Source organism: Sminthopsis crassicaudata, chromosome 4 (genome assembly GCF_048593235.1).
Source record: "Sminthopsis crassicaudata isolate SCR6 chromosome 4, ASM4859323v1, whole genome shotgun sequence".
NCBI lineage: Eukaryota > Metazoa > Chordata > Mammalia > Dasyuromorphia > Dasyuridae > Sminthopsis > Sminthopsis crassicaudata.
The window spans coordinates 917,726-944,592 of NC_133620.1; the positions used below are offsets into that span (position 1 = coordinate 917,726).

The 26,867-nt window shown below is 35.6% G+C and overlaps 1 protein-coding gene across 1 annotated transcript in view; it reads right to left on the minus strand.

Moving 5' to 3' along the window:
- NEGR1 (neuronal growth regulator 1) overlaps window positions 1–26,867 on the minus strand; it is a 1,167,619-nt gene that overhangs the window by 256,716 nt on the left and 884,036 nt on the right. The window lies entirely within an intron of this gene.

Below are 26,867 nucleotides of genomic sequence, written 5' to 3' on the forward strand. Positions count from 1 at the left end.
TGACACTCTAGGGGATTATCGTCCTTAGGCAAAGGACTTACTCAGTTAGACATGTTGGGAATCTAAAAATAGCCAAGTGATCTGGATCTCTTTAGGATGTCTTTAGGAAGTCATAAAACACCATGGGGTATAATACTCCTTCTATATGGAGAAAATGTGAAGAGAGACAGAGCAGCATAAGCATTCTTCCGACAGGATGTGGCCTTTATTGTGAAGCAGATTGTTGATGGTTCATCAGGTTCTGTGAAGGGTGGTACTTGGCTCCTAAATTATCCCACCTCCAAACTCATTTTATATTTCTTTTTTTTTTTTTAAACACAGTAAGGTTGGAAGTTTTGCTGAGGCTAGGGCCGAGGACAAGGACTCAAAGGTGGGGGCAGGGGGTAGTAATTAAGTCCCTCTTTAGAACAAAGTGAAAAATCATGCAGGATTGCAAACCGAAAAGGGTTAAGGATGAAAAAAGGAGGATTAAAACAAATTAGAAATTGCTTATGTGTTTTCTATTGCATGTGCTCCTAAAATTCACTAAAACAAAGCCCCAAATACTTACATAATACCCCAACAATTATCTTGAGCTATGAACAGACTGTGCACATGCATTCTCTCCCTTTTGATCACTGAAATAGTCTCATGGATTTAGGATTTCATTAATGTTAGTACTCTCTCCAGTGATGCAGATGGCGACTTATCAGGGCAATTTATCCTTTCCTCCCTATGAATTCCCCGAAAGGGGTCCTCCATACAGTTCATGAACTGCCCTCGTCTTCTCTTGACATCATGAGGGGATCAGTGGAACTCGAGGGCTGGGCTCTGACTATCCCTTGCTCTTTCCATATGTCCACTGCAATTTTTTTTCTTGTTTAATTCTTCAATTACAGAATCAGAAAATGGGACAATAGATTTGAAGCTGAAACAGATCTCTGAGGTCATTTAGTAAAATCCTCTGGTTGATTAAATGAGGAAGCTGGGGCCACAGATGATTAAGTCACATGTTCAAAGTCACACAGACAATGGGAAGCTAAGATGAGATTTGAGCTGGCTCCTAGTGATCTCTCCAGCATCCTATGTTACCTTAAATAAATGGAAGCTAAGGGGAGAACAATCTTTTATTTTATTTGAATACCCAATACTGGTAAATATTAGGAGCCTAATGTTTGGTGAGTTGGGTGATGTTCTGTTTTCATGTTTGTACCCTCTTTCTGTATGTTCCCACTCTTTATCCTCCCTCTCTGTTATTCTCTGGGTGACCCTCAATTTCAATTCTTTTTAGATTGTATGAATTCTAGAAGGATAATTTCTCTTTTTCACACATCTTTCTCCTAATCACACAAAGAAGCTATGTCTTTTTTAATGATTTCTAGCTATTATTGAAGATGCAATAATCACTTGCAACAAAAAGTTAGCTTAATAACTGGTTAGTTTAATTACTTCATATTGTCAGGAGTACCACGACTCATTACAAACAAAACCATGAAGTTGACATTGGCTGAAAAGGCGAGTACGATGGCCTGAAATGAAAATCGAATCCACTTTTTAAAAGCATCTTATGATGAATGAACCAAGGAGTGAATGAATAAAGAGAGGAGCAAGCATTTAATAAGCACTTATTATGTACAAGTTGCTGCAAAGTGATGGGGACACATGTCGAAAATCCAGACAATCCCTGTTCTTCAGGTACTCACATAATAAAAAAGGGGATTTCACATAGAGAGGAGGTTTCAGTTGCAAATGTGAAGTGGGTGTCCATGGCTTTCCCATCAAAGTTTGAGTGAGGAAGCCTCTGGCTGGAGAAGTGACTTCTTCCCCGTCTCCTCTGCTATGGAATAACCCAGATATCACCCAGCAAGCTATTGGGAGGGAGGCTACTTCTACTTCCTGCTTCCCCATTCACATGGTCTGTCATCCAGGTCCTTGGAGGACATGTCCTTGCTCTGTTATTAACTTTTATCTTGCTTTTACAAGAAAAAATGCTGGAGATGCTAAAGTCACTGAAAGATTGGAATGGCAAGAGCTGGAGGACCAAGAGGGGGACCACAAGTAAGGTCAATAATCAGTAAGTGGTCACTGTGTACTGGGCACTCTGCTAAATATTGGGGATACAGAAATAAACCCTGCCCTCAAAGAGCTCCCAGTCTAAAACATGCACGTGACTATGTACAAACCAGCCATCTTGAGGATAAATTGGAGTTGGGAAGACATTGGGAGGGTGGGGTCAGGAAAGGTTTCTCATAGAAGGTGGGACTTGTAGGAAACCAGAGAGGAAGAGATGATGAGGGAGAATACCACATAAATGGGGGAGAGCCAGTTAAAAAGCTTGGATTTGGACTACTCTGTGCAAGGAACAGCAAGTCCAAGAGCCATTGGATTTCAGAGCACCTTGCAAGGTATTAGATACAAAATGATCAAAAAGATAAGAGGAGATCAAGCTGTAAAGGATTTCAATGATGCCAAAGAGCAGGTATTATATATGACTCTGGGGGTAACGGGAAACTCTTGAAGATTATTCAATAGATGACTGCACGTTAGGAAGATCACTGGTGACTGAAAGGAGGATGAATTGTAGTAGAGATCAAAGGCTGGCCAGCAGTTTAGACTATGTTGGAGGAGATGGAGATGGAAAGTAGGAGAGAGGCAAAGGGGAACATATAAAAGAAGCGAAATAGGCAAAATCGATAGACTTTGGTAAGGGATTGGACATGGGAGGCAGGAGTGATGGGTAGCGACAAGTCCAGCTCACTCCTACATTCTGAGTCCAAGGGACTGAGAAGATTGTGTTGTTCTCTATGGTAGTGGAGAGGGTAGGGAGGATTTTTGGAGGAAGATAATGAATTCTGCTTTGGACATTTGAGTGTAAGATGTCTACTGGACTCCTTGTATGAGATACCTGAAAGCCAGCGGAAGATGGGAGCCTAATGGACAGCAGAGAAGTAAAATCTGAATAGCAGGATGTATTCTGATGGAAGTGGATATCTTCAACATAGAGAAGAGCTAATCCAATTCCAATTGATCAATGATGGACAGAATCAGCTACACCCAGAGAAGGAACACTGGGAAATGAGTGTAAACTGTGAGCATTTTTTTGTTTGTTTGTTTCTCTTCCCAGATTATTTTTACCTTGCGAATACAATCCTTCCTTTGTAACAACAACAACAACAAAATTAAGTTCTGCATATATATATATATATATATATATATATATATATATATATATATATATATATATATATATATATATATATATAGTACCAAGCATATACTATAAGATATTTAATATATATGGGAATGCCTGCCATCTAGGGGTGGGGGTAGAGGGAAGGAGGGGAAAAATTCGGAACAGAAGGGAGTACAAGGGATAATGTTGTAAAAAAAAATTGCCTATGCATATGTACTGTCAAAGAAAATGTTATAATTATAAAAATTAATAAAAAACAAACAAAAAAAGAAAAAAAAAGAAATAATTAAAATCCAAAGCCTAAAAAAAATCTGAATAAGCAGATAAGGAATCATCAGCATGGAGGAAATAACTAATCCATGGGGAATGATGAAGAGAAAAGTACAGTAGGAGCCTTGAATGGCCTGCTTGGTTCAATACAGATATAGTAGATACAGAGCGCCATTTGTGGGCTATGCTGAATTTGGATGTAAACTTGGTGGGACGGATGCTTTTTAGCAGGAGTTTCCTGTCAGTCTCCTCCTTCCTGGAATTGAGGTAAGGAATGAGAGAGGATCTCAGAATTTGAAACATCTGTTCTTGCTCTAACTCCAAAGAAAATAAGAGCCAATTTATGGTATTTGGTCCAACGGAGCGCAGGTGCTAAGCATTAGACACTATTGATGACGTAAGGTAGAAATTAAATATCAGTATGAAAACTCACTCAAACTCTGGGAACAGAAGGCATACATACAGAAATGTCCAGGCCTTTGGGCCATACCTTTGAACCCCAAGGCAGGAAGTTTCTAGCCATGAGCCTTGTTCTGGGAGCCCTGAACCATCAATGTGAGTTGGAATGAGAAAGCCCAAAGCTTGATACTGGTGAAACAAGAGAGATTTTGATTAAATGCCAATATGTACCAGGTACTCTCAGAGGTGTCCAACCTCTCAGAGATTCGATTAATCAAAAATGAACTAAGGCATTATAGAAATTAAATTAACAGTTATATTTTACCAAAAAAAATCTAAAACACCAATATCTTAGAGGCTGTCAAAGACTAAAGGCACTTAGTAGGACTAGAAAAGATGAGGGACTTAGGAGAGGTGTATGATTAAAAAAAAAAAAAAGTAGAGAAGGAGTTGAGGGTGGTTGATATAGATAACAAGAACTGTGATCAATCAATTTAAAAGGTTTATTAAGCTCTCACTATGTGCGAGGCACTGTGGTAAACATTAAGGAGAGGAAGAAAGAGAAAATAATTCCCTGACCTCAAGAAACTTAAATTTTAAGGGAGAATTAGAATGCTCTGTGAAGATAGAAGCTCGGCTAAGATGGGAAGGCAGCAAGCTTGGCAACGTGGCTTTAATTGCATGGATGAGGACATGTGGAAGGATTAAAATTTCACATTCTAAAGTGACTATTCTAAGTTAATTTTTCAAGGACTGAGTACTAGGCTTTCTCTGCGATCTGCTCTAGTACCCAGAGATTGTTGCAGAAGCTTGCAGAACAAGGCGAGGATGCTGTTTGATTGCCATTGGCCTGTACATAAACCCAGAATAATATCAAGGTTAAGTTAAAGAAACACGATCCTACGGGAACAGAACTTTTTCTTTACTCATTTTGTCCAACTGTCCCTTTTGAAAAGAAGATGCAGAAGAGAGTTCCCCTTGTCTGGAATGTTTACAGAGGCAGGGACACTTGAGTTTGCAGGTTAAAGTAGTAGGGATGGGTCGCCATCTGGAATCCAGATCCTAACACAGTATCTAGCATACAGTAAACACTTAATAAATGCTTATCAATTGATAGACTGAATAACATATTTGGAGGGGGTATTTATACCAATAAAATCACTAGATATCTATTTTTATGAATAAATTGAAGCCAAATGTCAAGGCACTTAGATGTTAACTAAGAGTTAGGGGGATTGATACCCTCCAGTTTAGAGGCAAAGGTGACTTATTGAGACCCCCTGGGGACTCCCCATCTTTTCTTTCTTACAAGGGCCCATTATGGGTCCATCAATATTATCAACATGTGCTTTACTATCGTTACTAAGGTAATCAAATCTTGGTAACTTTGGTTGTTTTGTAATATAGGTGTATCTCTATTCAATTATTCAGTATCCTATAAGTAGACCTTCAACTTAGCTAAATTAATAGATAAATACACATGTTATACAATAATATATATAAATATATATGGTATATATATATAAATATAGATGGCATATATACATTACATATATCTACGTATATAGACCATCTAAATCTACATTCCATTTCTGGATACTTATTTTCTTCTCCTCCTGTTTGCATAATCCCTCCATAGAGAATCCCAAAGCAGTAGAGAACGTGACTGGCTAAGCCCATCAACTCAGGAGGTCAATGCCATCTTGTAGACCAGATTGCAGGGTGCTTGAAGCTGTGATGCCCCATGGCAGATGAGGTGAGCTTCATGTGGTGTAGGTAATTCATGTAGTGAAGGTAATTTCATGGGGGCAATGCTGTTGATTCTACCAAAATGTTATTGGGCAGATGTAACGAAGATAACAAAACAGATGTTGGGCTGAGCCAGCAGTGAAAGGGTCAATGTGAGGTATTTAGCACCTGTGTGGTTAGTTGCTCATAAAAGAGTATCCTTTTTTTTATTTGCTCAGTGGGATTATTTCCTTTCATTGTTAAGCCAGTCATTTTGGGATGGAGATAATTAAGGGTTCTTCAGCCAAAACTCCAGGCTCTGCAGGTGCTAGCTACAGAGCCTTTGCAACTTGGCACCCAACAAGCCCAATCCAGATGCAGGATTTTTTATGTTTTGCTCCTTGACAATAGCCAGAAAGAACTTCCTCTACTTTTGTGGTTCTCCATGTAAAGTCTTGAGAGCTGAGAATGAACACATGTGAGGACTCTCCACCAGCCTTGCAGAGGAGTGATCCTCCTCTGATGGCCGAGGCAAGCTAACAAAAAACCCCTTTATTAGGATGTCATGAATCTGCTGCCTGTGAGACAGCTGGTTTGAGCCTCACTTTTAGCGGCTTGTGATTTTACATAATTGTTTTTGAAGACTTTATTCCAGGTGGCTATATTTTGGTCCCATGAATCAGGCAGAGAGCCCAGTGGGGGAGGATCTCAGGAAAGAAAATACCCCCCTTACTCAACTGAAGCAAAAAGTTCTTTTGCAAAAAAAAAGTGCATTTACTTAGAGTTTGGATGGGTTTGGATGGGGTGTGTGCAATCATCCCTGTCCAGAAGTGATGCTAGAAAATAAGCATTTCCTAATAGCTAGCTCTTGGTGATTTCTTTAGGAGGAAGGACTTTTATTTGGGAAACCTCTTCTACTAAGGCAAATTAAAGAGTTTGACAAGGAATTAAGCCTTTCGCTATACCCAGCTCTGTGTTAGGAATTGGACATGAAACGATGGAAAAAAAAATTCAGATCCAGAATAGTTCCAAAACACTTTCAGGGCATACTATATAACTGTGACCTGCCCAAATTCCCATATGGCTCACATGACTGCAGTCCAGGTTTTTCAGGCTCCTAGGTGGACTTTTTCTTCATCTATTATGCCAGACTTGCCTTTGCTAATTATAGCAATTTAATACAGGCTCCTTTGGACAACTTATCCTGATAAAGCCTTTCCTCAAGGCTACCTATTTCCAACGGAGAGGACTCATACTCTCAAACTCTTTTATATTTAACTGCCTTTACATGTTCACTTTATATTTATTCAGTATAGATTTATGTGTATTCCCTATTAGAATGTAAGCTCCTTATGGATAAGGGTTGTTTAATTCATTTTTTCTATATTCCCAAGACCTAGCAAAATGGGTGGCCCATAGTAGGTGCTTAATAAATGCCCTTGATTGATTGGGTGGTTGACTTTACATAAAATATCTGGGTCTGGAGGAAACCTCAAAGAACATCTTGCCATGAGAAAGAGTGATAAGGATCCATTGGGTACACAACTAGCCTTATTGAAATAACCTTTATTCTTCAATAATGATGTTAATGATTTAATAAACTCTGCTTTTAGGGCCTGGGTGGGAAAACATGTTGACTACACTTAAGAGATCAGAGAGATAGTGACTTCATCTACATCTCAAAATGGGACACATGCTCAAGTATAATGAAAAAAAAAAACAGACAAACAAACAACAACAACAACAAAACAAAACAAAACAAACAAACAAAAAAAAAAAAAAAACAAAAGCAGGAATCATATCCTGGGAATTAATTTTTACCTTAAAGACATATTGAGTGCTATCTCGAAGCACTGAATTTGAGGATCAACCCAGCTGCCAACTCTAAAACTCTGTTGAACACCATTCTTTATTTTCTAAACACTTGGTTATAAGTGAACCACAGAACAAATTTTAAAAGGGGAGGCTGAGTTTTAAAAAATTGTTGAAATTAATTCAAGTTTACCTATTGTTATTACTACTAATGGTGATGACAAATAATATTTAGAGTACCTTCAACAAATAAGAAATCTTTAGCTGGGATATGGCAGTTGAGATACACTGCACAGCTGGCATGATAAGAATTATATATACATATATGTGTGTGTGTATGTGTATATATATATATAATGTGTGTGTATATATATGTGTGTGTATATATATATAATGTGTGTGTGTATATATATGTGTATATATATATATATATGTATATATATATATATAATTTAAATTTATATACCCATTTTATCACAGAAGAAAATGAGGTTCTTAGACTTTCTGTGTTGTGCCTGTGGGCATATAACTAGTAGGTGTCAAAGGAAGTGTTTGAGTCCAAGTCTTTTCAATGCAAGGTCAACTCTCTCTCCCCCACTCCAAGATAGTTTCCAAAATTCTCCTCCTGAACCTTGAGAAGTGATTAGCATATCATAGCTGGATTCCCCTTTTAAGAACTGGGAGCCATGGTGATTCTTAAGTTAAAGCGGTAAAAACTGGTCTGCTCCTCTTCCTGCTTCATTAACCCCCACCAGGGTACAAGTTGATTTAAACAGTCTTTCATCATTGCTCTCTGATCTCCCAGAATTCCTTCCACACAACTGCCTTCTCTAATGTTGTTAATCAAGTTAATCTCCTTTGATATGCACAAGTGCCCGGCCTCCTACTTGGCTTCTCATTGCCCTTGACGGGAGAGAATTGGGTTCAACCACGGTGACTGAGCAGTCCTGGGATGTCTGAATGTGTGTTAGGAAGACAGAGTACTGGGGAAGTTTCCTGAATGATGGGGTCAAGAAAAGATCTCTGGTTGATGCAAGCCAATTAAATCAGTCAGAAGCTGAAATTGCATTCTATCTTTTGGATAAAAAGCAATCAAGTACTGCAAATTTACTTACAAATTTGACCTTAATGGATTTGTTCAACTTTTTTCCTATCTAAGAGGACAATGGACTAAACCTAGAACTTAAAACTCCTGCTGTGTTCAGTGGGGTGATGGAACAAAAGAAGAACATCTGCTATTTGGGCCAGCTGTCATAGATAAAAAAATGATTTAGATCAGAAATTCACATCATCAGAGACCTGGGAGAGGGCACTTGGCTGGTAGAATCCCATATTTTTATGGAAGAAGTGAAAAGATTTGTGGAAAGTCAAACCCATAAAAGTGGCAGATCAAGCCTTAAATGCAGGTATTATTTGGTACCATACCAGGCTCCCTCCCAAAGGAGACCAGCCCTAAGAGGCAAATAGAGGATATTTGACTAGCCCATGGCCCGATAGCTAGTAAATGGCAGGACAGGATTCGAAACTACATCTCTCCCTGACTCAAAGCCCCATGCTCGATGCTACTTTTCTTACATAAATACTCATATCCCTATCAAGATTAAATATATAGAATAAATACAAATAAACACAAGGTAATTATGAGGAAGAGTCAGAGAAGGTTCCATATAGAAGGTGGAACCTGAGCTGGTGCTTGAAAAAAGAGGGATTCTACAAAATAGAGGCAATTAGAGATCAAATTATGGGCAAAGTTGAAAAGAAAGAGACAGTCATGTGGGAATGACAAAGAGAAGGCCACTTAGATTTTTTTAACAAAGAAAAAGAAGTATTTTATTCATAATGAGTCTGAAAAAATAGACCGTGAATTACATTAATGGCTGGAGTGAATAAATGATGGGGATTTTAACCTAAAAATAACAGGGAACCAATGGAGTTTATCAATTATAGTTCAACCTTTGATTAAGAAAAATCACTTTAAAATCTGCTTGGAGGATGTGAGTAGGGGGGACCAATGAAAAATTTGTTTCAATAATTTAGGTGAGGGATAATGAAAAGAGAAATTAGGGTGGAACATTATATGACTGGAAGAAAGAAGTCAGATGAATGCATCCACTGCATCTGCCATTCTGCCTGGCTTCAGTTCCATAGAATATGATGTCTCTGTGCTGGATACTCCTTGGTCTACTCATTCTCCCCTTTTCTGGTTTTCTCTCTATATTAGATCTCTTTATTACAATACAAGTTCCTTGAGGGCAAGGACTGTCATTCTTGTTATTCGTGATATCCCCAGGACTTAGCACAGTGCCTCATAAATAATAAGCTCTTAATAATATTTATTGCATTGGAATGAATTTAAGAAATATTTTAGAGATAATAATGGTGAGATTTGATAACTAATTTGATAAAGAAAGTGTGGAACAGTAAAGATGTGCAGGTGATGCTAAAGTTATGGAAGCTGGAAAAAAGAAAAAAAATGCCTTTTATAGAAAAAAGAAAAAAGAAAATGTAGAATGGAAGGTCATTGAAGGAAAGATAATGAAAAAAGTAATAGATTTGAATTTGTGATCTTTCTGGTAATTTCTGTTTAAAAATAGGCAATTGATGGGCCTAAAATTCAGGAGAGAGACTGGGGTTGGATACTAATGTCTCTAAGCCATTAGTTATCTTCATTGAAATAAACAATTTGGGGGGCAGCTAGATGGTGCAGTGGATAAAGCACCAGCCCTGAATTCAGGAGGACCTGAGTTCAAATCTGGTCTCAGACACTTAACATTCCTAGCTGTGTGACCCTGGGCAAGTCACTTAACCCCAGCCTCAGGGGGAAAAAAAAATTAAAAAAAAATAAACATATAGTCCATTAAAACAATAAGGAAGCAGGTATAACAAACAAAGTTGATCAGGATAGGGTCTTATGGAAGACCCACACTTTTGGAGATGGAAGATGATGAAGATAATGATCGGGCAAAGGAGTGGTCTTTTAGGAGAAAAGCCAAAGGAGAGCAGTGTCCTGAAAACTCAGAGAAAAGAGAAAGGTAAACAGAGAAGGCTGAGATAAAACCTTCAGATTCAGCAATATAGAGATCATTGGTAACTTTGGAAAGATTTGAGTCCTTTAAAAAGAAATTTATTTGGAAGCCAGTTTGTGAAGGATCCTTGAGAAGGAAAAGCAGAAGTGGAGTTCCCAAGCTTAGAATACTCCACCCAGCCCACCACCAGACCAGGAGTGTGTCTGAGAAAGGGAGGAGAGATGTAGGATGACAACTTAAGAGATGGGTGGGGTGAAGGGCGGGGTTGGATTTGGGTCATTTCATTTCATTTTTTGAGGGTTAAAAAGTTTGGAAATTTTGATGGCATTAGTTAAGGAGCCAGTATGAGGAAGACAGGGTGTTAGATTTGATGGGGATGTGTTAAGCACCTTCGAGGATAAAATGTTTGTCATGTGAATTATGGATCAGACTTGGTTTAGTTATTTTCAGAGGGCAGAAGCAGGAGCCACAAGTAGATGTTGTAAAGGGGCACATTTAGGCTTGAACTGAGGAGAAACTTTCTAACTTGAATTATCCAGAGTTGGAGCAGGCAGAGAATGGACAATCTCATGAAGAACTGGCTCCCCTTTAACCTTAAGAAGCAACTCTTAACTGGCAACTTCAAGAGGTGGGAGCTTCTCTAGAAAACCATCTGTTAGGTAAGTTCTTGTGGGAATTTCCTTGGGTGTGTGAGCTAGACTCGAAAGGGACTGAGAGCCTGTGATGGTTGGTTCCTTGTAGTTCACAAATGCTCACTCCAGTGACGCATCCACTGGAAAATATGTTTGGGATTTATTGGGCCACCAACTGTATCAATAAGAATTAAACGGTCCACTGTTTTCGAAGCTATTCCCAGAAAACTTGTTTCTGAAGAAACAATTTGTGATCTGATCTCTTCACTCTTGTCAGTCATGCTGAAATTCAGCCTTCATTTGATTGACTTGGATTCAACAGACAGAGCCTGGGAAATTCCAGCAAGCCTGTTTTTGAGAATTGGGGAACCGTGTCTATCTAAAAGCAAGCCTACTCCATTGAAAGCATCACCATGCTGTCCACGTACACTTTTGTAAGGGAGATTGCCCTTCAGTGCAAACACTTAAAAATCCATAAGCACATGAATTAATTCTTCTCATATTGAAGTTGTTACCAATTTCCTGAGGTAAGAACTATTTGTTTTACTAAGTTCCCCAAATGTTGGAATATTCCAAAGGCCTTTTTGTAGATTACCTTTGAGGCCATTAGAATAATTCTTGATATATTTTCTCATGGGGAGAAAATATGACTAATGGCATATTGTGTGAATCAGTCAACTGGTATTGATCAAACTCCCACTGAGCCCGTGGTCTTGTGGTGTACCACAAAGACCATCAGAGAAAGAGCTTTTTAGTGCAAAGAGAAACCCAGGAACATACAGGAGATTATAAGATCTGAGTGTATATATGTGAGGGCATTTACATACTCAAATTACATATATCTTTATATATATATGTATATACATATATGTGTGTCTTATATAGATAGATAGAGAGAAATAGATTGATGTAGTATACAAGTATAATGCAAACTATAGATAGAGGTAATATAATACACACATCTATATATGTGATATATATATATATATATATATATATATATATATATATATACAAAATATACACTGAAAGAATGAAAAATAAAAAGAAATAAGAAAGGAAATAAGGAGGGAAGGAAGAAAAGAAGGAAGGAGAGAGGGAAGGAGGGAGAGAAGGAAGGAAGGAAGAAGGGAAAAAAGGAAGGAAGGAAAGAAAGGAAGAAAAGAACTTGGTAGAGTGGATGGTGAATTGATCTTGCAGCCAGGAATTCCCAGCTTTTCTGTCTCTGTCTCTCTATCATCCACCCCTCCATTTCTCTCCCTCTTTCTCTCCTTTTCTCCATATCTATATAGGCATGTAGCAATACATAAGCATCCATATATAAATGCATATATATATATATATATAATATATATATATTTTTTTTTTTATATTATATATATATATATATATATATATATATACATATATATAAAACCATCCATATATAACCCTGTCCACATACATGCTATGCATGTGTGATAAACTGCCCTTAAAAGCACATAAATAAAACCCTAGCTAGCTAGAGATGGGTGAAGGACTTTTCCTCACTTTTCCTGTTTCTCTTGGCCTCAGGGTCTGCTTTCCCTAGGGATCTATCTATCTTAAAGCATCGGGAAAGCTCCGGACTGTGCTGGCTTCTGCCCTTTCTCTGCAAAACAATCAGATCAGATTTCTTGGTGACTGAATAAGTTATTTATTTCAGTGGCAGTTTATAGCTTTCAATGGTTTTCCAAATAAATATTTTTAAAATCTTTATTATTTCTCTGTTAGTTAAAAAAAAAGGCCAAATATTTCATTGAGGGAATTATTTAAATCATGGGGAATGCTTCATGATAAAGGGAAGCAGCCAGTAGGATAGTAGAGACAAATGTAAAATGTGTGATGGGAGAACAGTGAAAATTGTCTTTAAGGTTATTCAGATTATCTGACTGGATGAGAACAAAAGTGACTTAGAGATGAAAAATTCCCCAATACTCCAGGTTAATTTTCTGGTGAAGAAAAAACATGTATCTAGCATCTTTTCTATTTTTCCACATATTTTGAGGCAACAAACTTCCATGTGCCCAAGGTTTTAGCTTTATATGGAATTCCTCTCCGCCCCACCCCTCAGTTTCACAGAATTATTTTTAACTTCATCAGGCACCCGGTCCATGACATGCATGCACTGTAATCACATCTCGCTCCTGTTTTTGCCAGGGAAGAAAATACAGAAGAATAGAAAAAAGAAGTAGAGGATATAATGAGAAGTTAGACAGGAATCTTTTTTCTGTCATTTGAAAAGAATTAAAATTTGGGGCTAGACACACAATCCTAGAAGGTCAAAGAGAATACTCTGAAGTATTAAATAGAAAGTTTTTTTTTTTTTAAATAATAACAAAAAACAGGAAACAAAATGGAGATCCATTGACTAGGGGATGACATTATCTACATTGATAGCACAGAATAGTAAAGTACTTTAAGAAAGATCAATATAAATAATTCTGAGAATCATAATAAGATTTCTATGATTTGATGTAAAATAATGTAAGGAGAACTATTTAAATAATGTACACCAAGCTTTCTTATAGATGAGGCATTTCGATCGCGTCTGATTCTCCCCGGCCCCATTTTTGATGTTTTCTTGACAAAAATACTGAAATGGTTTGCCATTTCCTTCTTCAGATTCAGTCTAGAGACAAGGAACTGAGGTAAATAGAATTCAGTGACATGCCAAGGGTCACACACTTAATAAGTGCCTGAGATCGGATTTGAACTCAAGTCCTCCTCACTCTGGAGCCATTACTTTTTCCACTGAGCCGCCTAGCTGCCCCAAGAAAGACTGGAACATTGTAAATGAAATGAACCACTAACAGAACGGAAATGGAATAGCATGTAATTGTGATGAACAAGTTTGGTCATGAAACTTTTGGTCGTGGTTTGCCCTTTGTTTAGAGGGGGACCAGGGAGTGAATTATGAGTAAACTAGATTTAAGTGACACATAAAGCCATCCAATCCACTCTTTCCTTCAGTCATCCAAGTCCAGTTGTAACTTTCTGGAGGTCCTCTGGATGGACCTTGGTCTCAGCAGGATAGTCACCATGACAATGGACAAGAATAGAGTCTTTATTGTCTTTATTGTCTCCTTCACAGCGTGTGAGTGTCATAGTCTGGCCCAATCTCAGTCTGAGCCAGTCTCCTCCAGCAGTCTGTCAGTCTCAACCAGTCTCAGTCTGCCTGACTTTGTCCCCAGTTTAAATACCCTGTTACAATTACATCATTACAGTAGACTGAGTATAAGCCAATCTAGAGTGATTATATCATTATATCATACTGGATATGTGTGAACTAGTGAACCATTATCTCATCAGTTCCACTGAGTTAACACCTTGTTTCAAGTATACTTCTCCATAGTTCCAGCCCTCTACATCCAGTGACAAGACAAAAATCCAGGTGATTGGCAATGGACCAGGATGCAGTGGATGATCTCATTGTCTTCTGTCTCTGCCCAAGCCCGAAGCACTCCCCTGTGCCTGCTTCATGAAACACTTCACATACCATCATATTTGATTGAGACCTCTATTACATTTATTTAACTGTTTTTTCTTTATTAAAAATGGAACAAATGATGACTTAGGGAGTTAGGGGGAGAAGGGAGGTATATAAAAGTTTTAAGAAACCAAGAAAAATATTAAAAGAAAAGGAACCTTTCAAATTCTAAATTTATGATCACAATATCTTATTATCCAAAGAAATGAAGAACTAGAAATGATAAAATTAAAGTGACAAAGAGACACAGAGCGAGAGCGAGAGTGAAAAGGAGAGAGAGAAAGAAAGGGGGGAGGGAGAATCAGTGCCCAATTTTATGCCTTAATAAAATCAATAAAAGTAAAGAGCTGTAATCTTTTAGAAGGCAAACCATTAGACCAAAGGTATTTTACCAAAAAGCTTAAAAAATGAAATTATTGCCTTTTTAAAAAGGACTTTATAAGGGAATGAGAAAGAGGCCCCTCTAAATGGCAAAAGCCAACTGATAATAGGTCAAGAAATAAAAAAGGTTTGAGTGACAAAGAAGAGACTCCATATCAGCTCATCCTTTTCTGATGGTTCCAGTTATATTTCTCTTATTTTCAGAAGAAGCTGGAGCAGTAGGCTCCAATTGACAAGATAGAGCTAGATCAGGGCTTTGCCCAGTCTCACAGAGAAAATGAAAATAATTTGAAGACATATAGCTCCTTTTCATCCAATAATCTTGTCGCATTTGTTCACAAGTCAATTTGTCCCATCCCCATCTGTTTCAGCTTCCAACCTGGAGAGCTGATCTGGCCATCTTATGAGTGATTTCTATTGTCAACACCCAGTAGAATGTAAATTCTTTAATGGCAGCAATGGAAAGTCATTAAGAGCATGGTTTCCCATATAGAGCAGATACTGATACAGTTGAATTGAACTGAGTCAAAGATATTTTAAATTGCCTAAAAGCAAAGATTCTTGAAATAAGGAGCAATATTGTCGTCTCCTATCCTGGTGAGAACATACGTAGTCTGTTGAATTGAGTTTTTGACATTGCATTTTACAAGTCACCCAATTTGTTGAGCATCGAGATGAGGATAGAAAAGAAATGGATTGATTAAAAAAAAATCATCTAATTCTTTACTCATAATCTTTTGGTACAGAAACCACATAAGAACTGACAGCCAAATGGCAATAAAAAAAGAAAGAAAATGCATTCTTTCATTTTCTTAACTGTGTATGTAGTGTTGAAGGGAGGGTGGTTGTTAAAGGATCTAACGCATCAAAATTTGAATGACCATCTTGGTATCCAGTTCCAACAGGTACTTATCTCTTTATGCCAAGATTTCTTAAAGAGTTTGTAATTTTTACAATTGGAATCTCTTTCCACCAGTGTATATCACAACCTCTCTTCCACTTCTTAGATGGTCTTAGAGATATTATATTTTCAAGAAACTCAACAGCTCATGTGGAGATAAATCCCTCTGAACTCCAACTCAAAATTGTATGGGTTCCCATTGATAGTGGACTAGCTGATTAAACTCTGGCATGTAAATGTGATGGGGAATTAATATACAGTGAGGAATGACAAATTGGAGCAATTCAGAGAAACATGAAAGGATTTATAAGAACTGATACATCTAGATGATCTTGGACAACTCCTATCTTCTTTCTGGATTCACATTCCTCATCAGTAAAATAAAGGCAATTTCCATTCAGTATCTGAGATCTCTTCCAGATCTAAATCTGGGGTCTTAGGAAACCCAAAGTCTCTTTCCCTGATTTATTTCCAACTCCCATTCCATTTTCTTCTCAAAGCAGTTATGGTGATTTGCATTTCTTCTTCATATAATTTTTATTTATTTGTTTATTTTTATAATTTATATTCAATACAAGTTCTTCAAATTGGTCTTCTCCTAAGTTACTTATTATTATCTACTTCTCTGAATAATTTTTCTGCTTTCTCTCAGGATAGTGTCTTTCATGTATGATGACGTCTTTCTGACCCATGAGTGCTTATTCCTCTCTTCAATGCCCTCATGTTTCTTGACACTAATTTAGGATCAGATTAAATGCAGATAGACAAATCAAATCCCTGATCTTACTAGTACAATGGGGGTTTGTCACAATCCTGGCTTTCATGAAATGTATGAAAACTGTACATAAAGTGTATGATGCTAAGGGATTTCTGGAGCCTGGAGGATCTGAACTTGAATGGACATTGCACACTGACATACTATGGACTTGGTAGAAGTCTTTTTCCATTGGTTGTGTAGCTGGACGTTCTCTGTCTTTGAATCTGTCTAATTGAGACTGGTTGGGGCTTCTCCTGTATTCCTGTCTGAAGGTGAAGCCGCAGATGTGCTGATTTGGGCAATTACAATAAAACACGGTTCCACACAATCAATGCAAAGGCAATTCCTAACCATGTGGTAGAGAAACATAGAATTCCATGTTTGTTCCAGACCTCCAGTTATTCAGAAGCAGGTTCCCATTGTACCTCCCCTATGGTGATGTCATATTATGTGTCAGGGCATATGTCAAACTGCCATTGCACTGATAAGAATATGAATTTATATAGTTGTAGGTCTTTCTTCATCACTTTAATTGCTTCCTTTTCTGTTTTCCACCTGTTAAAATCCTACCTCAAATCCAAATTCTACCAGTGATGTATCATCTTAGGAAAGAACTACATTGTCAACATATCTAAAAAGTGAGGGCCCCGAAATATGTTATCTATAAGGTCATTTTCAACTCTAAAATAATATGGTTCTTTCATCAACATCATCATCTCCTCAAGCCACAACCCATATTATAATAGAGAAGGGAAAAAATTAGTAGGGGGCTGCTAGTTAGTGTGATATAGAAAAGGGACATTGCCTTCTCTGAGATGATAAACAGAGCTGTAAAAATCTGACAGAAGCTCTGACCCTTAGAAAAATTGTGTTCTATAAACTTAACTGGCTGGATTAGCAGTCTAATAAGTAGAATCCAACTTCCACCTATGAAAGAAATAGATAGGGTTGCAAGTGGCTAATCAAAGCCATTCTGATGAGCAACTGCACATGATGAAGAGTAGGGGGAATGTTCCTGTTCTGTTACCATAAGAAGGTAAATTATATTAGAAGAAACTAAAAAAATATTCTCCCATTTCGAAAATTCTTAGTGCAAATGATGTGGATTTTAAGGTGGACAAACCTTGAACACATATATTGTCTGAAGATATGCACATAAATACTATATATACTACAGCACATAGCTTCTTAAATTGTGGATTGCAACACCATATAGGGTCACATAACTGAATGTACGGGTTGTCAAATTATGATTTATTATCCTATAGTAAATTTTTGATTTTTACACTCATTTTACATGGCTATATACCCAGGGTTGCATACAAATTTCTTAGGCAAAAAGGGGGTCATAAGTGAAAAAAAAGTTTAAGAACCCCTGTTATAGCATATAAAACAGTATTATAATATAATGAAATTGGAAATGGACTTTAAGGCTTTCCTACAATTTAAAAAACAATTGTCATTGTTCTATTCTAACTCATGCAATAGATCAAATAAAAGCAATTGCAGGAAATTACTTCATTCTAAAAACTAGATTAAATGAAACAATAACTAAAAGGAAAAAAGAGCTATTCAAGTCTGAAGAGAAAAAAAAAAAGAAAAGGAAAATATAAAGAACTTGAATTTCTTCAGTTAAACTCCAGAAATTCAGCCCAATTACACAATGAATGACAATGGCAATGCTAACATCCCAAAGAATTTTAAAGAAGTAATTCTATACTTTGGAATTTCAGAACTCTTTTTTTTTTTTTTTTTTTTTTTTAAGATTCAGGTTAGCAGGGACATTAAGTGCCAGTCAAGTAACTTTAAATGTGATCCTACTGGTGCAGTTTATTAGGGAAGAAGTGATATGATCACACATGTACAATTTAGAAAAAAAAAAACTATTATAACAAGTAGGACAAAAGTGGAAATATGCAATTATTAGAGAGTTATGGGAGGAATCACACACTAATATGCTGTTGGCCAATCGATGAATTGGTTCAGCTATTCCATAAAATAATTTGGACTACATATGCCTACCCTTTGACCCAGAGATTGTATGAAACCAAATGTCCCTATGGAGGTAAGAACATAAGAAAATGACAACCTGGACAAGAATATTATAGAAGCGAGTTGTTTTTTTTAACAAAGAACTAGAAACTGACCAAATGATTATCATCTGATAGCTCCAATTATGGTATATAAATGTAATGGATATATATTTTCCTATAAGAAGTTCTAAAGCTGACTGAATTTTGGTGAAAATGGAAAACTTGAATGAATTAGTGCAAAGTGAAATGAACAAACTAAGCTAAAACTCAATATATAACAAAAACACGAGGGGAAACATTTTGAAAGATAATAGAACTCTGACTAAAATAGATAAATAGGTAGTTCCCTTTGAGAAAGGAAGGTGGGAAAAACACTTGTGATAAATCAATGAATGAATAAGTAAATAAATGGATAAAATTAAATTAATGGAAATAAATGAATGAAAGTGTGTATGTGTATATTATGTAAGAAACAAAAAATCAACAAAAACTTATTTTTTAAATAACTTCAAAATAAGTGATTGGGCGACATAGCTTTGAGTGCAAGGCAATTACTCGGTCAGCTAGATCAGCAAGTATATACTGTGTGCCAGGTAGCTTGCTAAGTGCTGGGTTACAAAGAAAGGAGCAAAGTCATCAATCTACTATCTCCAGGTACTCACAATCTAGTGGGGATTCAACAGGCAGAAAACTATGTCAAAAGAAGATCTAGATATGATTGACTGGAGATTCAGACATATACATGCGTGAAAGAATTCACACATAGACCTATACACATATGCATATGTGCATGGGCTGCCTCTAGCTCTTGTTATATCCTTTATAACAGAATACAGCTCGGAGTTCCTTATACAATACACTTTCTAATTCTTTTTTGTAGTCTTTTAGTGATTATAAAATATAATAAAATGTTAAATAAAAAATAAAAAATATAACAAAGATAAAATAAAATAAAAAGACAGAAACAAGTCAGCAGCTAAATGGAGTTGTATTGGAGTGTAGCAAGGTACAAGGTAAGAACGCTCAGTGGATGGCTCTTACCACTGTCAAACTTGCACATGGCCCAGGATACAATGAGGGTATTGCCCATGGAAGCTAAGAGAAAGGGACATAAAATACTGTGTGACTCTGGAGAAGTCACTTCAACTTTGAGGGCACCAGATAGATCTCCCAAACTCTTAAATTGACGAACAGCTGCCAATGTTCATTGGTAGAGGGATTTCCTAATGGAAACATATCCCTGCCCCACAGAAGTTTGGTTTCCCTTCCTCAACTCATACCAACACCAAAGTGTGTATTTCATCACATACCCAACAAAAGTATCAGCTCCTTAAAGGCAGATGCTATTTGTGTATCTATCTATCTATCTATCTATCTATATCTATATCTATGTCTATTTCTCTCTCTCTCTCTCTCTCTCTCTCTCTCTCTCTCTCTCTCTCTCTCTCTCTCTCTCTCTATATATATATATATATATATATATATATATTTGTATTTTTCCCATGTGCATGTACTTCATGGAATAAATAATACTAAGGACAAATTTGTGACTAGAGAAAAAAATCATAGATTATGCAAAAATGTGTGTTTCTATAGTGGATGCTATATATTATGTGCCTAATTACACTGACATAGTATACTTGTATCAGCAAGTATTAAAATATATATCTTCCCCATAAAATCATTCTCCTTTAGCATCAATAAGAGACTTTAACCATGCTTAAGGACATGAATATAAACAGAGGAAAGGAATGAATACATTCTATAATTTAAATTAAAGCGTAAAGTTTCTGCTCCAAAGGTGTTCACTGCAGCCTTATGGAACTGTATTTTCATCTAAGAAATGGATTTGTTTGTTTAGTGAATAAGCATATTTTATTTGGCTAGAAATCTCTGTTATTAGGGTGACACTGTACATATTTATGGATCCTAATAATTTTGTTCCCTCTATGAGCAAAGCACAAGATATGAATACAAACTAAAAGAAGAACATCTCACATGTGTCTTCCAGTCATGCAAATGAGAGGCAGCTGAAGTATTCAGCTGGGGAAATTTCCCAGCCAGCCTAGCAGCCTGAATCAAGCTGCCCTTGGGCCTCTATGAGCATTTCCTTCAATGGCAGAAGGGTTGTTGTCTGTCTGGTGCCGGACACCTCTTCTTCTGCTCCTAAGATAGCCCATGATGGGCAGAAGTAGACGGGAGAGCGGTTAAGCCCAGGACACACTTTGCATTTTCAGATCCATCAGCAGATAGCTCATGACTTGTTTATGGCTCATGGGGTTCTGGACCTTCATCAACTCAAGAAATATCAGTAGCTCTTCTTTCTCCTGGCGTAATAATCACTTAATCGTTCAATCCATAAGCAGTTTCTTCTATATCCACTATACTTGCTATATCCAAGGTGCAATGCTAAAGACAGGGATTCCAAAGTAGATCTATCCATGTACTGAAGAATATTAGAAGATATGTCTCAAAGTATTCCCCCCTTAATTACTAGCTGAAAATAGTAGCCGCTTCTAGGAGGAACCATTTTCTTATCTATAAAATGGGAATAAAGCCACTTTATCATGTTGTTAGAATGAATACTTTGTAAACTTTTTTAAAAAAGACAAAAAAAGAGATAAATAAATGAATTCTTGTTGCTAGTGTGACCTATAGGGAATTGAGAAGTGCACTTGGAGAGGGAGTTTCCTTTTCTAAGAGTTCTGGGAATCAATGAAATAAGACATCCATCCCATTGCTACTACTATTGTTATGGTAATTATAATAAGGAAAACGAATGTTATTATCCTTATTACCGGTAGTGTTATTTTCCATACTTGCTAAATATCCAGCATTCCAAATGGAAATTAACCCAAATCTGTCTGTGGTACCAAATATTTCTGGTATTTGAAAAATGCATAATTCATAAAAGTAAGGGGGAAAAAGCAAAACAATGCAAAGAACACCCTGGCATTCTCCCAGCTCCACAAAATATGCAAACATGCTAGGTAGAACAGGTTTTGTCTTTTAACATTTTAATGAGCTCTGGGACTTTTATGCATATTAGTTATGTTGCCCTAATTACTCATTATCATTCTAATGTGCATTTTATATTTAATTACAATGCTTATAAAGATTTGGTGTGGACAGTAAATTATTATAACTAGCCTGGGCATAATGATTATGAACTGAATTTATTAACTTTTACACCAGCATTCAGTGTTGGTAACTTTCAATTTCACCTTGGTGATTAACCACATTGTCTGATTAAGCAAACATTTGGGGGGAATTTATTTCTAATGTCAAAGAGAGGTATTCACTTTCTTGCTGCCAATTTCCATCAAATGTTATTTGGGGTTTCCTCATCCTTCTGCTAGCCAGATTCTCTTCAATGTTTAAAAGTTAAGATTATTTAACTTTTCTTTTATTTATTTATAAGTTCCCAGGAGTGCTACGGTTCATTTCAGTTAGAAGCTAAATAGCAGCTTATTTAGAGCTTCTCTCCTTCCTAATATAAATATTCCTAACTGCATCATTGAGATGTCAGGTTATTTACATCAGAGGCCCAAAGCTACGGAAATGTTCTTTTCAATTCTTCAGGTTTGTAAGCATTTCCCCATGTTTCTGTCTCCATCAAAAAGAAATGTTTCCCCCATTACCATGGTACATCTCTCCCAGATGTAGGAATGAGTTGTTTGTAGGACTGTTTATATTATGGAAATAAAAGCACTACAGATACATTTTCTGACCATGTAAATGAGGCCCTATAGCCTTGGAATTCTTCATTTCTGTTCATTCATAATGAGCATCATAATATTGTTTTTTTTTTTTTTTTTTTTTTTTTGTCAAAATTACATTCATTTCTGAAAATAAGAAAAGAGCTTTCTTGAGCATGGCAAAGGGCAACAATGGGAAGAACTGGACATGGGTCCAAGGGATAAAAGTTGTTAAGAGTGGTAAGTCCTAGAAACATTTCTTGGCTTTGAATCAATTTTTATATGCCCAGTTCAGCTTCACACAAAGAAAGTGTTTCTAAACTATATTTGAAAGCTTCAAGCCCCTTTCTTCTCTTCTCACTATATCTACATGAAATCATAGGGTATTTCGAAGACAAATATCTAATGAAAAACAGGAGCTAAATGGTTCTATCTATATACCTTCTATTAATGTGATCATCTACTGGTGAACCAAAATTAATATTTTTTTTTCCATTGCATAAGCTTCACAAGACATGCATGGGGGCAAAAAAAATGAAATATGTCCTCAAATATGTACACACACATATGATGCATACATGCATACATTCATTAAATAGTATTTTAACAAATATCATATAGTTTTGAAAATTGCAACCTTATAATATAGTTTAAGATCTAATATTGCTAAATCTCCTTTCTTTATGGTTTCCTATTATTTCCTTTGATATTTTTTCCAAATGAATTTTGTCATAATTTTCAATTACAATAGTATATTAAAATTTCTTCAACTATTTAAATCTGATTTTATTTGTATAAAATTTTTAAAAATAATTTTATTCATATAATTTCTGTGTTGTTATTGTTTTGGGGCAGGTGTACTCCCAGGTACTTTATATTGTCTAGAGTTACTTTAAGTGGGATATTTTTTACTCTCTTCTTGAAAAGTTTTGTTTATGACATATAGGAAGACAGAAGATTTATGGAGATGTACTTTATATCCTGCTATTTTACTAAAATTATTGTTTCAACTAATTTTTAGTTGAGTATTAGGGATTTTCAAATATGTCATCATATCATCTCCAAAAAGAGACATTCTTATTATCTCATTCTCTATTCTGATTCCTTCTATTTCTTTTTTTCCCCCTCCTATTGATATCGCTAGGGTTTGAAATATAACATGGAATAATATTGGTTACAGTGGATACCTTTGTTTCATATTTGATATTACTGGGAAGGTTTTTAGCTTTTTTCTAAGACAAATAAGGCTTGCTAATGGTTTTAGATAATTTTTTTGTTAACTTAAGGAAAATGTATTTATAGGAATACTTTCAAGTGTCTTTTAAAAAATAAAATTTAGTGTTAACTTTATCAAAATCTTTTTTCTGAATTTATTGATAAAATATGATTTAAACTTTTTAATTATTGATATAATCAATTATGTTAAGTTTAAATGTTAAATGTTTAAATTTAAATGTTAAAAAATTAGTTTCCTCTATATTAAACCATCTCTGTCTTACTAATAGTAATCCAAACTTGGCTATCTTGACTATCATGCATAATCTTTGTGATAAAGTATTGTAATCTTTCAGTTAGTATTTTATTTACCATTTTAGCATCCATATTAATTAATGCAATCAGCCTGTTATTTTCTTTTCTGGTTTTATTTTTCCCAGTTTAGGTGTCAGCATTCTATTTGTTTCATAAACAAAGTTTGGAAGAATTCCTTCTTTTATCTATTATTCTAAATCATTTATTTAACATGGAATTAGTTGCTCTTTAAATGTTTGAAAATTCACTTGTAAATCCATCTGGTCCTGATACTTTTCTTTTAGGAAGCTTATTTTAATTTCTTATTCTAAAATAGCTCTATTTAAATATTCTATTTACTCTACTGCTAATATAAGCAATTTACATTTTTGTAAATATTCTTGTTTCATTTAAATTATCAAACTTATTGGCATATAATTGGGCAAAATAATTCCTTACAATTGCTTTAATTTTATCTTTGAGGAAACTGAGGACTAATAGGAAAAGTGACAATTCTACAATGTAACATTATATTCTCTGCACTATAATTGGAACTCAAAATGTGGTTTTCTGACTGATTGTGGTGGTTTTCCCCCCATACCAACCTACTTTTATTTTGATCTTATTTAACATAATATCTTAACTCAGAACCTACAATTATGCCTTGCACATAGAAACCTCAATAAATATGTCAATGATTGAATTAAAACGTTGAATTAAGCCAAGACTTATTTACTAAATCCTATACCTTCCCAATAAAATGCTTTCTATGATATTTTTATTGGCAATGTTTGTGGGACCAGAAAAATTAGTTGAAAGATAAAAAAATTAGTCAATTATTTGTTTTCTATGAACAGTCAACTCCTCAAAAAAAAGAAAATAAAACAAAAAATGATCAATTGCATGAATTGATAAATGTAAAATGTTTGGGCCTGAAGTAAAAATGTAATGCCACAGTAATTCCACAGTGTCCTTGAACTGCAATATCTCAGTCATCCTGCCCCAAACCTCAGGATATCATATCACCCTACCCTCTTGATCATCAGAATAATTGATAAGGATAGAAGATCTTATATTTTAGAATATCAGATGCTGCTCCTCCCAATCTATTAGAATATCAGATCCTTCCCCATCAGAATATCAGATAATCTTCCCATCTCCAGTGCTTCCCTGTCATGTCATCTGCTCCCCATTATATTATTATTTCTGACTCCATATAAAGAATCTCTATATTCCACATTCGATACTGGATACTTGGAGATGATAATCTGATATAGTTAATTGACTTACTTTCCAATTAATTAAATAATTATAACTTTCTATAACTTGCTTCATTTTCTCTGGCATTACAAACACAGGTTACTATTTTTTATTATTTTTACTGAGATCCTATTCTATGGGGCTCAAATTATTTTTTCCTTTGGAAATTGCCTAGTATTTTAATGTAGTTTTGTTTCCCTTTTAATTAGCTATACTGACTGTCATACATAGAAATATAAGAATAAATACAAACTTTTCCATTTCACTGTTACCTATGGGTTTGGGTCAATTACTCTTTTGTTTAAATGATTACTTAGTTTCAGGAGTCCTGGTCTTTTGTTTATTTAGATCCTCAATTGAGTGGGAAAGTTATTTTTCTTTTTTTTTTTTATTTGATTTTATTCAAAGAATTCTATATTCATTAGTATTCAGTTTTTTTTTTTTTCAGTTAACAAATATTTATTAACTGATGATTATGTGTCAGGAACTATATAATGGGATTTAAAAACAAAAAGTCCATGCCTTCATGGAGCTTACATACTAATGGGAGAGATGGAACAGAAATCATCATGTATATAAATAAATTCCTACTAAGTACTAGATCTTGGAAGTAGGGGTGGAAGTGAAGAGATAAAGAGACTGGATATTATACATCCTCTGTTCTCTTCCATACTGGGCAACTTCACTAGTCTTGGTTCCCCCTTTGTAAAATGCTTACCTTGCATTTGTTGTATGTTTTCACTGTTTGCCTTTAAAATTGAAATTTTGTGTTGCAATTATGAACCCAAAGAATAGTGTAAGTTCTTTGGACTCTAAGCACAACTGAACAAGTCAGTGATGTGACTTAGTGAAAAAAAAATAAAACATTTGCCAAATTTCAAGCCAGAAAGGCCTAGAGATGCTGTTGCTGAATTTTGTGCTAACGAATAGAAGATTTGCTGTACCCACAAAACAATGAGGAAGGCATTTATGGTACTTTTTATAAAAAGTAAATGTCTGAAATGAATGGATTTTAAAAACTGAGACCTAAGCCAAAAACATACAGAATTCTAAGTAATTATTATAGGGAATAATGTTTTGCATGTTACCAATTTTATTTTGTGTACTGAATTTTACATGTTATTTCTTAGTAACTGTGTTAGGAAAATTATGTTATTAGAATTAATAATTTATTCTGTTCTGTTTGATCTTCATTTTCAAAGTGACATTATGAGGTGACATCTTGATTTCTGTATGAATTGAATTTATACAAAGTCATGAGTCTCATACTCTCTTCTAGACTTAATGAAGTCCAGTGGCAAAGCAAGAGTCAAGATGACTGGTGAGATGACCTAAAAAGCAATGAATGGATGTGCTTAAGTATATTTTCTGCTATTTCCCACAGAAGATAAAAATATTGGGTGGTTACAGAAACCTAATCAATGTTTTCCATAAGTTTAATTGTCAATATTCACATTTTTTGAATTTCACTATTTTTTTCCCTTGAGGCTGGGGTTAAGTGACTTACCCAGGGTCACATAGCTAGGAACTGTTAAGTGTCTGAGGTCAGATTTGAACTCTGGTCCTCCTGAATTCAGGGCTGGTGCTCTATCCACTGCACCACCTAGCTGCCCCCAAATTTCACTGTTTTCTAGGAATGTTACCCCTGAAGTTGAGGATTGATTGTACCAGTTGATTAATCTATCTACTAAGTCATTAGTCTGCACAATTAGTATTACTGGAATTACAATTAAAGAAAATACAGATTGTTCCCTTAATCCCAATGGATAGATAATTACAGC